The sequence below is a fragment of the Rhinopithecus roxellana genome, chromosome 1 (assembly GCF_007565055.1).
Source record: "Rhinopithecus roxellana isolate Shanxi Qingling chromosome 1, ASM756505v1, whole genome shotgun sequence".
NCBI classification, from domain to species: Eukaryota; Metazoa; Chordata; class Mammalia; order Primates; family Cercopithecidae; genus Rhinopithecus; species Rhinopithecus roxellana.
The window spans coordinates 108,483,944-108,500,387 of NC_044549.1; the positions used below are offsets into that span (position 1 = coordinate 108,483,944).

General features: G+C 37.0%; 1 protein-coding gene across 6 annotated transcripts in view; it reads right to left on the reverse strand.

The window, feature by feature from the left end:
- Nucleotides 1-16,444, reverse strand: part of AGTR1 (angiotensin II receptor type 1) — a 45,311-nt gene that overhangs the window by 19,500 nt on the left and 9,367 nt on the right. For 3 of the 6 annotated variants that reach the window (XM_010375053.2, XM_010375054.2, XM_010375052.2), the window contains exon 2: nucleotides 15,841-15,923. The exons of the other annotated variants lie outside the window; for them this stretch is intronic. The gene's annotated coding sequence lies outside the window, so the exon portion shown is untranslated. The remainder of the gene's footprint in view (nucleotides 1-15,840; nucleotides 15,924-16,444) is intronic. 6 annotated transcript variants of the gene reach the window in all.

A 16,444-nucleotide genomic window follows, 5' to 3' on the forward strand; every position in this document is an offset into this window, starting at 1 on the left:
TCATCAGTAGTGAAAGGAACTGAAGCTATTTCATAGAGCCACACTCATTCAACGGCCCTGGCTATATGACTGGTGAGGAGTTTACATTTCAAAATATTTTAAATAAATACTGAAAATATTTATTTTTAAATAGTTCTTGTCAAGTGTTTCTGAAGTGAACACTGCTACAAGTATGAAATTATCTGTACATTTATGTTTTAAGGCTACATTTGTATTTTTGATACTAATATATTTTCTAAATACATTCACTGCAGATTTGGGAACACACACACACACACACACACATACAAAGTGCATGAAGAGAACATATTGCTACACTGACTGAGGGAGTTACACAGGACTAATCCTGGATGAATATGGAGTGTTTCTGATTAATAGTAACACTTGGCTAGTGCATTCATTGTTTGGGATTCTATCCCGAATAAAACTTCCTGGACAAGCAAGTTGATTTTTCAGATTTATTGAAAAATAGTTTAATTCTCATGAGCATATTTCAAACTCTGTACAAGCACAATGTGGACATGTATACTTTGCTTAATTGCTTGGCTGGCTGGAAGAACATAGTTCATGATTTCATACACAGCTCTTTAGATATGAAGCGTTGGGAGCCTCAAAAATGCTGACTTTCTTATCAACTGTATTTCATGTGAAGAGATAACATGTCATGATTTTTAACTAGAGTTTTGGGGTGAGTCAGAAAACAGAGATGGAAAATGGTGGTCTGATGATGCAAACTCTTGTAACTGACTCAGAAGGTGTCATGTTGAGGACTGCTGATGGCTTGATGGCTACCTCGTGAGGAGGTTCAGTCTAGAGTGGAGTATCAGTGCATGAAGGGAGTGGAATCTGCTCCAGGCCAGCAGGGACCAGAGTGAGATGAGAAAGGGGCTACAGAGTGGCACCCTCCCACCGCTTCTTAGAATGAAGGACTTTTTCTGAGAGTTCAGCATTAAGAAAGTATTAAGCATGAAGTATTCAGCTGCTGGGAGGAAACTCAGTGTCCAGGGAAGAATGTTGTGGGGGATGTGAAACAAATGTAGTCTTAGCATCTGAAGTCCCAGTTTAAGTTTTCATTTCAGACATTGTAGTTTTCATCTCTGGAAGTTCAATTTCAGTCTTTTTTAAAATAATATCTCCCATGTCTTTAATATGTTCAAACTTCCATCAAGCATTTTGAACATATGAAATAGTCATAATAACCATTTAATGTCATAGTGTAATAATCCTATCATCTGTGTCATTACTGACTGGGTCTGTTTCTATTCATTTTTTTTCTTTTTATGGGTTGTACTTTCTAGCTTCTTTGCATGCCTGGTGATTTTATAATGGATGCTAAACATTGTGAATTTTACTTTGTTGGATATTGGATGCTTGTGTATTCCTACAAAAATTCTCCATCTGGTTTTCTGAAAAGCAGTTGAGTTACTTGCAAATAATTTAATTCTTTTGAGTCTGACTTTTAAGGTTTCTCAGGTGGGACCAGAGCAGCAATTAGTCTAGGGCTAAATTTTTCCCATTCCTGAGGCAAGAACCTAATGAGTATGCTACCCTGATGCTCCATGAATTATGAGACTTTCCACTGTGACTGGTGGAAATAGGAACTGTTTTCTAGCTCTTGATGACCTCTGGGGCTTGTTCTCTCTAATATGTTTGGGTGATTATTTACCCACATGCACTGAAGCACAAGGGGTACCCTTTGCAGATCTCTGGGTTCTCTGTGCAGCTCTTAACTCTCTGGTACTCTGAACTCTAGCCTCCTTGGCCTCTCTGGACTCCCAGCTCCATTTCCTCAACTCAGGAAGGACCCCGAGTTCCACCTGGGTGTACCATCCCTGTATCATGCCTGCAAACTCCCTCCAGGCAGTGGGCTGGGACAATCCCAGGTCATTTGTTTCCTATCCTCCAGGGATCACTGCCCTTTGTTATCTGATGTCCACTCTCTTGAAAATCATTGTTTCATATGTATGTCCAGTTTTTAAAATTGTTTTAGACGGGGAGGTAAATCTAGTCCCCGTTATTCCATCTTGGCTGGAAGCAGAAGTCTCTGGGTTTGAGTTTTGCTACTACATCTTACATGCTACTTGATTTTGGAAGAACTACTCAGCCTCATCCTCCTCTCTGCCCATTTATGAAGTGGGGATAATACTGCAACAATTAATCGATGGAGTCATATAGGGGAAAACATGTTATAGTCTAGATGATTAGGCAAAGGAACACTCATACACTGAGAGTGGGCTTTTACCAAAAGGACTGAAGCTGAATGAACCTACTCTCTCCTGGACAAGATCACCTGAGCCCTTTTTTCTTGACCACACAGGGATAACTACCTTCTTTGTTGCACTCTAGCCAGTTAATGACCTTGCCCTTTTACCTTTCTGAACCTGCTGGCAAAGACCTTATAGGACAAATAGACAACTCACCTCCTCCCAGAACCCATGAGGCAAAAAACAAGCTTATCTGAAATGTTTTGCCAAAGCTATACCTACACAGGATTATAGTACCACCAACAAATTCTGTGTGATTTATAGTAATCAAAAGCTCATTTTTTCTTATTTACACCTTAATTTAAAATAATCATTTTCACTAAACTGTGAAGTAGAATGAATAAAACTATTAATTGAGAACATCTGCCCACAATTATAAATATATGGAATTCACTTAGTGATAATCAGTACATTAACATTTGAAAAGAAAATGATTTTTTAATGCAAAGATATCTTTCTTCTGACATATTACAATTCCAACATACTAAAGTAGTAACGTGAGTAAAAAAATAATAAAATCCTATGGCTTTTTTATTGCATGTTTATTTAGGCCAAACCAGTATGAGGCAGCTAGATTAATTACTTTTATGTTGTTAAGTACTGTACATAGTTAATTATTTCATCTAAGTTGTGTCTGAGCCAAACCTGTGAATTACTATTCATGCAGGGCAATGATGATAATTTATGTACTCCCTCTATGCTACAGCTTGTTAACATATTATTTTTGATTTGAAACTAGATGTTAAAAGTTTGCAAGAGCCTTTAAAGACTACCCCATGACATAAGTTCTAAAATTATGGATTTGAAAAATAAAGTTGACCACATGCTATGATGGGAAGTTATTTAGATGATAGAATTTTAATAGATTTGGTATGAAAAATACATTCTCCCATGCTTTCCTCTGATCTGTTGACACTTATGCTTTGAGCCTGTGTGTGTGTGTGTGTATGTGTGTGTGTGTGTGTGTGTTATTCTGCTTGATTTTATGATGTGGTTGTTTTTTGGGCCCTTAGCTTCCTACACATCTACCACATGCATAAAACCTGTTTTAACCCACTCTCCCAATATGGCTAATCAGATATTTAATTGTAGCTACAAGTGCCCAACAGCTTCAAACAGTTAGAGAGATGCTCACAACTATCAAGAACTTTTCAAGATAAAGAGATGACACTGAATCTATATTTAAAATGTGAGATCAACCTCTCAAAACTTCAATAACAGATTGCCAGAAATACTTGTGCATAGTGAAGTGAAAGAGAACTTTATATCTTTTACAGATCCAAATATTAAAAACGTAAGAGATGTCATTAAAGTAAAAGGGCAAACAAAAAAGAAATGAGTAAAAACAAAAAATGTAACTAAAAAATAAAGAGAGCTGTCATGGAACCGGCTTGCTGCTCCGGGTGGCCCTGGATGGGCAGCGTTAGCATCAACTGGGAGTTTACGAAAAAGACAGCCTCAGGCCTCACCGCACACCACAGACCGGGACAGAATCTGCATTTTAAGCAGATTCCTCAGGTGACTTGGGTGTTCATTAGGGTTGGAGAAGCACTAGTCTAGAGGCACATGGAGTTTCCTTCTCGTATAGACTAAAGAGCCATCCAATCCCTGAGCTCACTGAAGTGTGGCTGCCTATGGACAGAACCAGAGAACAGGACAGGCAAGTTGAGGTGGCTGGAGATTCTGTTTTCATGGGGAGCCCCTGGAGTATAAAGGAAGCAAAGCTCCAGTGAGGTAATATATGTTTCACACAATACAGAGATCTAGCAGCTCTGTTCACAGGATCTTTTAGAGAAAAATAATACAGATCCAGACTTCTTGCTGTGCCTTTGGCTAGAGTTTTTTTTTTGCTTATTTAGAGGAACTGAGGAACATCTAAAAGGACAGGAAGCGTGCCACCTTCTCTTGAAGCCCATTCTGGCTTTTTTTTTTCTATGCAATATATGAATTTTGTCATCTGAATAATTTTAACTAAATTTTCCCCTTAAAATGCAGGCACTTTCTGTACAATTTCCTTTTCTTGCAGAGGCTTTCAAACTGTTCAACCACTAGAGGTCTGTATTACCTATTTTAAAAAACCATTACTAGCTGGCTGAGACTTTCAGCTTTCAACTTCAATACCTAATTGCATGTTTTAAGATTTAAAATCTCAAGACATAACACCAGGGAATAAAAAATCACAACACTTTAAGAAATGAAGGAGAAAACCGAATAGGAGCCCTTCCATTTGGAACAAGACTGAATCTCCCCTGTTATTTCTAGTAGACAGCTGAGCACACCTTCATACTCTTAAACACGGAAATCAATGGCCAATCACAAATCATGGGAACAAAATTTATTTTTTTCAAAATGCCTATACAAAACAGTTTTTATCTCAATATATTTAAAACCCGTGTTTTAACTTCAAATTTTAAAGCATTTATTTTCCTATTGGAACAAAAGGAAAAATTAAAGTGGTTGAATTCCCATTTGGTTTATTTAAAACACCAATTTTACTACTTTTATGAGGGTTTTAAAATAAAATTTCATTTAATTAGTCATACTATATCGGTTTAAAAACTAATGTCCTAGGCCGGGCGCGGTGGCTCAAGCCTGTAATCCCAGCACTTTGGGAGGCCGAGACGGGCGGATCACGAGGTCAGGAGATCGAGACCATCCTGGCTAACACGGTGAAACCCCGTCTGTACTAAAAAAATACAAAAAACTAGCCGGACGCGGTGGCGGGCGCCTGTAGTGCCAGCTACTCGGGAGGCTGAGGCAGGAGAATGGCGTGAACCCGGGAGGCGGAGCTTGCAGTGAGCAGAGATCGCGCCACTGTACTCCAGCATGGGGGACAGAGCAAGACTCCTTCTCACAAAAAACAAAACAAAACAAAACAAAACTAATGTCCTTTCAGTCTTATTTTATAAGGCTCTGTTGCAATTTTATAAACTAATACATGAGACTGAGCTTGCCTGGTTAACGTTATAATAGAGGTGACACTTGCTGGTGGCCTCAACTGCAAGTTGGATACCCCAGCTTTTCACTGCGTTCCACGTTCACCTGGAGATTTTCACTAGAGTAGTCCATTTGGGTCTATCCTCTGCCAGTAGCAGCCCAGGCTCCGAGGCTTCCAGAAACTTGAACATGAGGCGTCCCATTTACAGGGTCATCCTGATTAGAAATGACGAAACCTTTCCCTAGCATATGGGCAGGCCTCCTAAAGAACTCCACACTCATATATTCACATATTTAAGCAGAATGGTTGAAAATATTAGACATAAAAGCTGTAATTTACTGAATATTGCATAGAGGTTTGGGATTCTGATGCTAGATTTTCATAGATTCTAATTACGCCCGCATTTCACTAAGTGGTTACATTTGTTGCCAGGCAAGGTGTAATACTAGGAAGCTCACTTCTTTTAAAAGGCATTATTGCATAATGTTCCTGCCCTGTAACGCCTCTAAAAGCATAAGGACGTTTAGTGTGGCTTCCCTCTCAGTCTGTCACTTTATTAAAACACAACAATTTCCAAGTGTTATTTGGCAGATCAGCTGGGTTCATTTCAAAGGGTAATATTTAACAGAGGGGAAAATAACTCATCCCAATCCTTTTAAAAAGTGTTTTCTATATATTTGCAGGCAAATTGCCTAGTGTTTTATATAGATCTCAAAGCTAGGATTCAAGAATAATTTCAGTAATGTCTTGCACTGCTTGTCTACATAATCAAAATGATCAATTCTACAGCAGAAGGAAACTAATTCACAGCACAATAATTTGTACTACAGACCACCGTATTTAAAGTAGTTAAGTTTTTCTTCATTTCCTGTTGCATTTCTGCCGATGGCTGGTGGCATACGAATTAACAATTTTCCTCACTGAAATGTGACAGAAAAATATCTGCTTTATTCTATCCTGAACATTCCTCTCAGAGCTGCTGACTCTTCTACTATAATTCAAAATGATGTTAGCTTATACTTGCACCCAGTATCAGTATAAACCTATAATTAAATACTAGCACAGTGCTCATTTATATTTTTTTAAAATGCTGCAATTGTAGCAGTTAATTAAGATCTTAGCCTCTGGTGAATTTGGTGGGTTATTTCTGGGAGAAAAATGGTTGGAACCAAGGTGTCAGAATTACTCCCAAATTTGAGTTGCTTGCCCTGGCATTGGTTAGCCATTTGGGAAATGTAGGCTCAGTTTCTGTAAAGAAAATGGAGCCAATAAGATAATTTAGCCTATTTTTTTTTTGTTGGATTAAATAAGAAAATGCAGATGGAGTGATTGACACAGTGCCTGACACCAGTAAGTGTCCAATTAATAGAAATTCACTATTATTTTCTCTGATCCTTTCTGTCTTCCTTTATAAAATGGCAACACAATATAAAGGCAACAATTCCAGTTATGTCTAAAGTGTTGTGAGCAATAGATAAGAAAGGCCATGTGTGTGAAACAGTACCAGGTACCAGTTGCTCTCCCAACAGTTTCCCTAAAGTTTTTTGCCCTTAAAACTAGATCACAAGTTGGGAGAATCTCAAAGATGATTCATTCTTGGATTTGAGATTTAGTTTTATCTTTATTTTTTGAATAAGGAGACTGTGCCATTGAGATTAATTCATCTCTCTCTCTCTCTCTCTCTCTCTCTCTCTTTTTCCTCATCTGAATGATGGCTTAACTCTGTGACTCTACCAGACAAAATACTGCATTGAAACAAGAGTCCACCAGGGACAGAAATCATTTTCAGAGCAGTTAAAAAACTAAGGTTAAGAAACTATTCAAATTCAGAGAACTCGAAGAAAAAAACATAATCTTGCTTAAAATGCAATTTTCAACCCTTTGATTATTCCACTCCTTGTGACTTAGAGATGTTTGTTTTCTCTAAAATGCTGTATAATATCTCTTTTCAGGAGAGAAATCAGTGGCAGAAGGATTTGAAGGAAGTTGTGATGAACTAGTTTTTTTTTTTTTTTTTTTTTTAAATTAGGAATGAAAACTTCTTGTTTAAGGTTATGTATTGCATATTCTCAAAATGTTCTAGTTCCTTACATGGCTGGTTTTATGGGATGTTAGTAATACAAAAGGTACTGGGAAATAAATTCCTGTATAGTTATAAATAAATAACTGTCTTTGTACTATTAACCAGCCTTGGGACCTGAAATTTAACCAGCCTTAGGACCTAAATTCTACTAGATCTTGTTCTCTTTGGATTATATTTCAATTTAAAGAGCCCCACATCTCTGTCACTCAACACAACCCCATTTATAGGAGCCTCCTTTTTAGTTCTGTGAGACCAGGGCTTCTATGAGAGAAGTAAGGTTCCCTTGTGGGATAGGGGAGACTAGAAAAGGGAGTATGGCTGAGGAGCTCTGCCGAGGAGGACAAGGGCACTGGTGGAGTCCTCTGAAAAGGGCCTTGCTGAGGCCCACCTTACCCCTTCCCTAATGTTGCTTAGACCTGCAGATCCCTGAACACAATTCAGTTTAATTTGCTAAAAAGGCATTTTGACAGGATACAGTTTGGGGGTAAGTGCCACTGTTGCATAGCGTTTAAGTATGCAGTTGTGATCTGGGTTAACAAAATTCTGGATTTCCATCAGGGTGCTAGTTGTTTGAAAGTTATCCAAGTCACAAACTCGCTAATGGTCACAGAAATATGAAGATTAAATTAAATTAATTAATATAGTCACAGGTTCTCAGTAAATGAAAACTATTTTAACTATTTTTAGCACGAAGCACATGTATATATGAACACAAGGGTAAACTAACTTTCTTATGGTCCAATTTTTCTGATATTAAAATACTTTCTAATGATAGTGTTTAATTACCAATTTACTTAGATTTATAACAATTTGAAATACACTTGCTAAAATCTTATTTGACTAAAACAGTGACAATAAGCAAGAATAATGGCATCTATTTTTATCAGAAATTGCATTACTTTCAAAGCCCTTTAGGCCACAGAACTTCCCAGCGTCGAGCTACTATTGTTTTTCTCAAATAAAGGAAGCTGCATTTTTTTTTTCTCTCATTCTACTCATGATTATTTCTTATTTCTTACTCTGGGGGATGTCTCTAATGGAGGCTGGTGAGGCAGCTACCCATCTGGGGGAGGCATGACATCACAGATGCTTGTCTTTTCCTTGGCTCCCATCTGTTGGAAATAGTAACTAAGTCCTCTACCTAAGCTGGTAGGAGAGGAGCTATAGAAAATCAAATTAGCAGGAGAGAAACTATTAGTCTTCATTTTCTTGTTTCCAACCTGTGAACACAGATTGTTAAATACGCCTATTTCCTAATCCTCATTAGGAAATCTTAAAGAAGAGCAGGACATGAAAAAAGCATGGGGATTATGAGAAAATGCTACCACTGAAAAATAACACAAAGTGAGGATAGTTTTCTCTCATTCAGATTATTTGCACATTTTTAGAGTTAGCCTATTTGAAATTTTCCATTAAGTAATTTTATTCCTACTTATATGTGGATGGATGACACACACACAATTCCAAATACATAATTTTATTTAGAATTTTCTTATTAGACTTGAAGATAAAATAATTTAAATGGAAAAACTAGTACATGACATTTTGCATTCAGTGGTATCCCTAGGACTTGTTTGAATACATTGCTGTATTTATCTAAAAGGGCAAAGCTTTTATTAAAAAGAATCTAGTGGCAATGTTGTACAGCTCTAACTCTCTACTAAATGAAAAGTTGTATTTTCAGGCCCAGAGACACAGGATTACAGGTCAGTGATAGGCAATGCATATTTGAAGTATACCAAAAGCACCAAATAAGGTAACTGAGTGTCCAGAAGGAACTGACATAAAATGCAGGTGTCTAATTACTAGAGTCATTGCCACAGTACCAGTCATTGATGACTAAATTATGCACTTGGTTTCTTGGGAAAATCTGCAGTTTTGGGGATATTTCACTACATTTCAGAGCATTTTAAGTCTTTAAATCATTTAGCTTTTAAAATTCCACCCATTTCTCCTGTGCTGGCATCCATTCTAAATATGTCTCTAGTTCCTGTCAGTTCGTACTCTTCAATACTTGATTTCACTTTTGTTATCCACTCTTCTCTGTGGTTTCTGAAGACCCTGGCATACTCGCTGTGCCTTGACTATGCCAGCATGTTGCTGCCTCAGGGAATTTGCATTTGCTGTACCCTCTGTCTGGAGTGATCTTCTCCCAGATGTCCACATAGCTTCCTTCTTCCTAAAGAGAATTTCCCTAAACACTCTTCTAAACCTGAAGCCTCTCTTCCACTTTATTTCCATTTTCCATGCCATCCAACATATTATAAATTTTACTTGATTGTTGTCATCTTTATGCACTGGAATGTAAGTTCTATGAGGCCAAGCATTTTGTCTGCCTTGCTCACGACTTTGTGCTCAATGCTGAGGACAGTGTCTGGCATGTAGATGTCCAAAAACGCGTATTGACTGAAACACAATAGAATCTGCTGCAAACTGCAGCCCTAAGTAGGAATACCCAGTGTTTAATATCCTCTCTCAAAAGTATTCCTATCATCATGACATTTCTTTGATATTCCTATTCTAGAGGCAAAGGGAAGAAACTTTAAGGTACCTCACAACTGTTCAATATCTAACTTCTAGGTCATGATAGTTGCAAACTGAAATGTCATTGGGATTTTGGCAGTTAAATAACTGTGTGAAACACCCAGTATAAGGCATTAAAGAGTGCTAGAGTCTGTGACAAATAGGAAAGTTTATATTTTGCTCTACGTAAAACCATTCAGATTTGAAAGAGAAATTTAAAACATAGCCCTGTCTGAACAAAACCTGTCTACCTGTGGTTTCAAAGCACTTTTTGGCTGCCAGTTGTGGCCAATAGGACCACAAGGACATTTTCTAAGTCATACTGGGTTTTTTCCTACCTTCTTTCAAATATATTCTCAGGTTTGGGTATGTGACTGACTCCATATCAGGACAGGAATACTCAGTTGATCAAATCTAATTACATTTGCTTCCCAACTAAATTGTATATCACCTTCCCCTCTTGTGAGAGGAATGGTACCTCTCGGGTCCTCGGCATCTGATTATTGCAAACCTAATTGATTTGCGACATTTCATTAATAAAGTTAACTAAAACTAATTATACATATTGAGTAAAAGTTTCCTGTGAAATGAATTTTTCTATTTAGCTTAAGGGTTCTTAATTGTTAGACTGAACTGCTGAGGAAGACTGCAGAATTACTTTCTCTTGGGAGACATATATATATATATATATATATATTCGCCCCCTCCAACCAATATGGATTGATGGATGGTGATACCATAGAAACCAAAAAAGAAAAAGAAATGATTAAATATGAAAGTTAAAGATACTGAAGCATTGTCCTAAGAAAATAAAACTGCAAAATAGGTCACATAGATCTATTTAAGATGCTAAATTAGGTCTGTTATATTTGTCACATTATCTTAAGGAGTTTAAAATTCAAATTTTCAAATTTATTCACATTTATTGTTTTATTCACAGTGTAGATTTTTCCTTCAGTTAATTGGTGAATATTGTATTTCTCACTCTTTCAGAGAATATGTTTTGTCTAATTCATCCATCTATTTAAATCTAAATTCTAGCAGAAGTCCAGGGGGAGCCTCCTACTACCTCAGTTGCCTCAAACTCAGCTGATAGACTGTGAGCCAGTATTTTTCACAGGACCATTTCCAGTGCTCCCTCTTTGTTTAGTCATGTATAGATAAACATTCTGTAAGTGAAAGGAAGACTAGCATTCATTAATGGTTCAGTGTTGAATAAAATATGGCTGACCCATTACTGCTATACAATAATTCTGCATATCACATGAGATGCTCTTATGATTAATGATCTGAATTTGCATTGCTTTCACTTTCCCAAAGCAGACTGGATTTCTTGCTTTGCATTGTTAAGGAAGATACTTAGCTGTTTTATCTTCCCACTCTGTTCACTGACCAGGCTGGAGGGACCAGGAGGCAGCAAACTGCCCATCTTATTTTTCCTCTTCAATCTGGGAGTATTACTGAGGAGCAAAGGTGCAAGCTCTAGATCAAAAGACAGCTCTTACCCCTGACTGGTTTCATCTACAGTGGCTCTGTTTTTTTATGGTGTCTATACTGTGTGCAGAAGTATTTTGGCCTTGGCTAGAGGTGGGGAGGAAGAATGGTGCTTTGGATTGGATTTTGGACTTGCAATACCACATTGTTCCTGTTGTCCCAGTTCTCTGGGTGAGTTGAACATTTGTTTAGATTCAGGAAAGGCATTAAGGCCCGGTTTCAGATAAATAATTATTTTCCACTGGTCTGCATTGTATTATTACATTTCTGAGATATACTAGATCTTTCTGGAATTTAAAAAATGACTCATACATTTAAATCTTCTTAAAAGTCTTAAAAGGAATGACTAATTGAAGGGAAAAGACAACAGCACTCTTGATTCCAGCTAAAAGCTTTTCCTGTCAGCAAAACAGGGCCTCTAAATTTAAAAGCTATTTCTTTGAGTTTTTTTCAATTGTTAAAAATATTAATATTGGTTGGGTGCAGTGGTTCATGCCTGTAATCTTAGCACTTTGGGAGACTGAGGCAGGAGGATCACTTGAGGCTGGGGGTTCATGAGCAACCTAGGCAATGTAGCAAGATCCCGTCTCTGCCAAAAATTAAAAAAATAATTAGCTGGGCATGGTGCATGTGCCTGTAGTCCTAGATACTTGGCAGGATGAGATAGGAGGATGGCTTGAGCCCAGGAGTTTAAGGCTGCAGTGAGATACGATCACGTCACTGCACTCCAGCCTAGAGGACAAAGTGAAACTTTGTCTTAAAAAAATCTGTCGTCTGTCTATCATCTATCTATCTATCTATCTATCTATCTATCTATCTATCTATCTATCTATCTCTGTCTAAATCTAATTTAAATTATTCTTTTCTATAGAGTTATGTGCTAAGTACATCTGGCTATATTATTTAAGCAAAGAAAGAATGTTACTGAGAATTGTGTGTATAGTAGGTTATTTGGAGTAAACATGTTTCATAAAGCAAGCTTCATTTCTGTTTATTGAAAAAAAAAAAAAAACCCAGACACAAATGACTAGCATTTATCTTGCTTTTGTTTTCTGTTAGTAAGATTCTGAGATTAATATTTAAAAATTCCAAACTGGTTCCAAACTTATTTTATTTATGCTTTCATTGAAAAATGATACTATTAAATGTGTAAAGGAAATACCAGCTGGATATTTATATCCCTTTTTCACAGCTAGTTATATAGCTATTTCAAACCCTTGATGCTTTGATGACTCAAAGACAAATTTGTTTTTAATTTTTTGCCTTGTGTAACACATGATCATTAGTCCAGGAACTAAATGTAGTTGAACTGCTAGGTATAAGTGACTGGAAAGTAATTGAGACTCACATTTTATTAATGTTATCACATTAGTGACAAATAGTGACTAAGAACTTTAAGAATATAGCAGGATCATTCTATTGATGAAAAATGAAAAACTACTGTTATCTGTGACTGTGTTAGTCTATTCTTGTGTTGCTATAAAGAAATACCTGAAACTGGGTAATTTATAAAGAAAAGAGCTTTAACTGACTCCTGGTTCTGCAGGCTTACAAGGAAGCATGGTGTTAGCTTCTGCTTCTGGTGAGGCCACAGGATGCTTACAATCATGGAGAAGGTGATAGGGAACCAGCATGTCACATGGCGAAAGCAGGAGCAAGAGAGAGAGGGGGAGGCATCACAGTTTCAGAGCAAGAACTCATTCATTAACATGGGGAGGGCACCAAGCCATTCATGAGAGATCCGCCCGCAGGATCCAAACACCTCCCACCAGGCCCCACTCCAACACAGGGGATCACATTTCAACATGAGATTTGGAGGGGACAAATATCCACACCTTATCAGTGACATACAATTTAAATAAAAATAAAGGCTTCTAATATGTACATTTTTATTAAAAAATAAAATAAGAAGTATTCTAGCTCTTATTGTGTTTGACTTTCCAACTGCTTAAAAAATCAATTAATTATGTCTATGCGATGGAGAAATGTTTATCATTATTGGAAAACTCAAGAAAATCTTACAGAATTTTACAGAAGGTAATGAGTAAGGAAGAAAGTATTGGCCTTTAAAAATGATCCTACATCTCTTTTACTTTTGCTTACTTGGAGCTGTCAGCAATGTCAGTAACCAAGCCAACAGCCATATATTTTAGTTCTTAATATAACTGTGGGTACTTCTTTTCATAATTTTAAGAAATCAAGAACTGCAACTTTAGAAAAGCACATGAAACATTTAATCCTATATATTTTAATATGCAAACAAACAGGAAAAACAAAAAGTGGTCTGTGAGAGCTGTATATTAGATAATATAATACTGAGGAAATTGGAATTTCAAAAGTATTAAAAATTTCCCAAATAAGTTTAAAACAGCAGAAAACTTTCTTACCAAGTGGCCATGAAAGTCTGCTGCATTATTAATAAATGTGTTGACAGCAGTACTGTCCAGTAGTACTTCTTATGATAGAAATGTTCTAAATCTGTGCTGTCCACTAACCACACATGTCTACTGAGCACTTGAGATGGGGGTAATGCAACAGAGGGGCTGAATTTTTAGTTTTATTTAATTTTAATAAATTTATATTTAAATATAAATAGCCACATGTAGTAAATGGCTACCATATTGGATGATGCAGGTCTATAAATTTTAAGCCATTGAATATGGTTCTTTATTTATTCGTTTAAATGTACTAATCAGGTTTTTCCCATGTGTCATGAGTAGATTTCAGCATAAAGTTTTTGGTCCTGTAAAACAACCTCTGAAGTGCTGTTTACACATCACTGGTTTAAATCAATAAGAGATCAGAGTTCTGTAGTTTTAAGTTGGTAAAAGTTTTAAGGGGAGACTGCAAAGTTCAGAAGGTCCTTTTGCGAACACTTTTTGTATTTCAGTATACTGCCCACGGATTGAGATAGGGCCTTGGAGATTATTTTACAGGAAAACCAGGGAAAAGTTGATAATTAATATTAGAACTGGTATAACATCAGTTCTTTGATGAACAAAAAATAGCTTCTTAGAATTAAGTATGTTTTGCTTATTCATCTGAAACTTAACGGTTTGAAAAAGTTTAAAATTTCACAGAATGTTTTCTTCCATGTTTTGTTATTCCTAAGTAAAACATCATAGTTATTTGGGAAGCTTTGCTACAGATTTGTGAATGTTAGAAACCAAAGACTTCCCAAATACAGTAGAAGGAAGGCTGATTCCAAGAATCATTTCCAGTAAGAACCCCCTGGGTAAGTGTCCTGCTTTTCATGCTGTTGGGCTGATGGGGTATCATGGACAAAACTCCTTCTGTTCAATACTTTTAAGATGTAAAATAAAGTATACTGCCTTTGTGTCATCCTAGGATAGGTATCTTAATACACTCTTTCCAGAGTGGATTTTTTTGTGGAAAATCTGTACAGTCCAGATTCCCAAGCTTCGCTAGACCTTTTAAAAATCAGAAAAAACCTCCCAAAACAAAACATCCCTAAAGATATCCATTGACAGAACTCTGTAAAGCATTACTATTTTTATCTCCAAGATTAAAGGCATTCTAAACAGTTTTCTAACACCACCACTGTGGAGTACCTTCCAGAAAATGATTCCTACTTGCCAATCTATTACAGCAAAGCAGCAGCATCACCTCTAATATTTATCTACCCACCCAGCACCTACATATCTATCCTCTACTTTGATAAAATGGGAGCACAGCATATTCAGAATAGGACAAGCTACTCTTCATTTTCCCTGGAGGGGACTAGGAGAAGCCGAGGGCTTGTTCTTTGAACTGAGTTTGTGTAAGGGGGGCGGGGGATAGTCTTAATAGTTAGGTAAATCCCAGACTCTTGTTATGAAAAATATCACACAGGTCCAGGTAACAAGAGTTAGATAGACAAAGCAGTCCTGGCTAACCCTGCTGTGCTCCACACCAGGTTGCGAGAGAGTTTAATGCCCTGCCCTGTGACTCATGCTTGTAAAGAGGCTGAGAGGGCACCTCCATCTCCAATTTCACATTGTCTTTTTTCCTATATCTCATCATTGGAGGCAGGTAGAAGTTTGTGAGAATGAAACTCTGAGACATTTGGGTTTTCTGAAGGTGAGAAGGTCAACGGTTAAGGTTTATGGTCTTAAGACTTCTGAAAGTGAGCACTGGGGTATCAAAGAACCCAAATGGCCCAGGAAGTAGCTGACAAGAGAGTACAGTCATTTCCCTCCTGGTCCTCTCAAGCCCTACACAGGAAGAACACTGCTCAAAACAATCACCTGTGGCCACGTGGAGTCCTTGCCAAAGGACTTTCTCCATGATTCATTATCAGTACATGAATGGAAATAACTTAGTAATTCTGATGTTATTTATGTTTAAAACCATATAAATACATATGCTCTTAATCTGTATATTAGAGGGGATGTGGTAAGACTGGGATTTCATTATTTTCTGCTTCCTCTACTTCTTTCACAAGATAATGGTGTGTGTGGGTTCTTGTACTCTCCCCACTGCTAACACATTAGAGAAAATTGCTGACAGGTCCACTGCTGTAGATGTCAGGCATTTACCTGGTGCCGACTTTCTGGGATGGCATCAGTGAGTTATTCAGATAAAAACCCAGCCATTTTAGATCAGTTTGTCAAATATCAACCTAAAAAGAAAAATATGATTAAAACATTTCACGGAATAGAGTCAGGTTTTTATTTTTTAATTTACAGAGTAAGCTTCAACACTGCATCTTAAGAATGTTTTTGAAGGGAATGAAACCATCTGGTTCACATCAAGAACATATTTTTCCTTATATAGAGCTAGATTGCATTAAGTTGTGGGCACAGGATCTCATCAGCTTCCTGCCTGTGGTCAACATCTTCCCCAATGCCCTTGTAGATATACATTAGGCAAAGAGAAAAAGAATGTTTTAGGGTAAAATAGTGCAGTCTCATTCCTAGCCATTTCTTTCTATAGACATGGCTACTAAATGTAAGAATATGAAAATAGATTGGGTTTTTACTTGTGAATCTACAGCTAACCTTGGTTAAATGATTCTACTACTTAGTATAAAGCTTATGCAAATTTTATTTTACCATAATTTTAAAAATACCTTTTTAAAGGATTACCTTTTCTGTTTTTCTTTTTCACAGAAGTAATGCTAACGTGTTGTATAAATGTCAA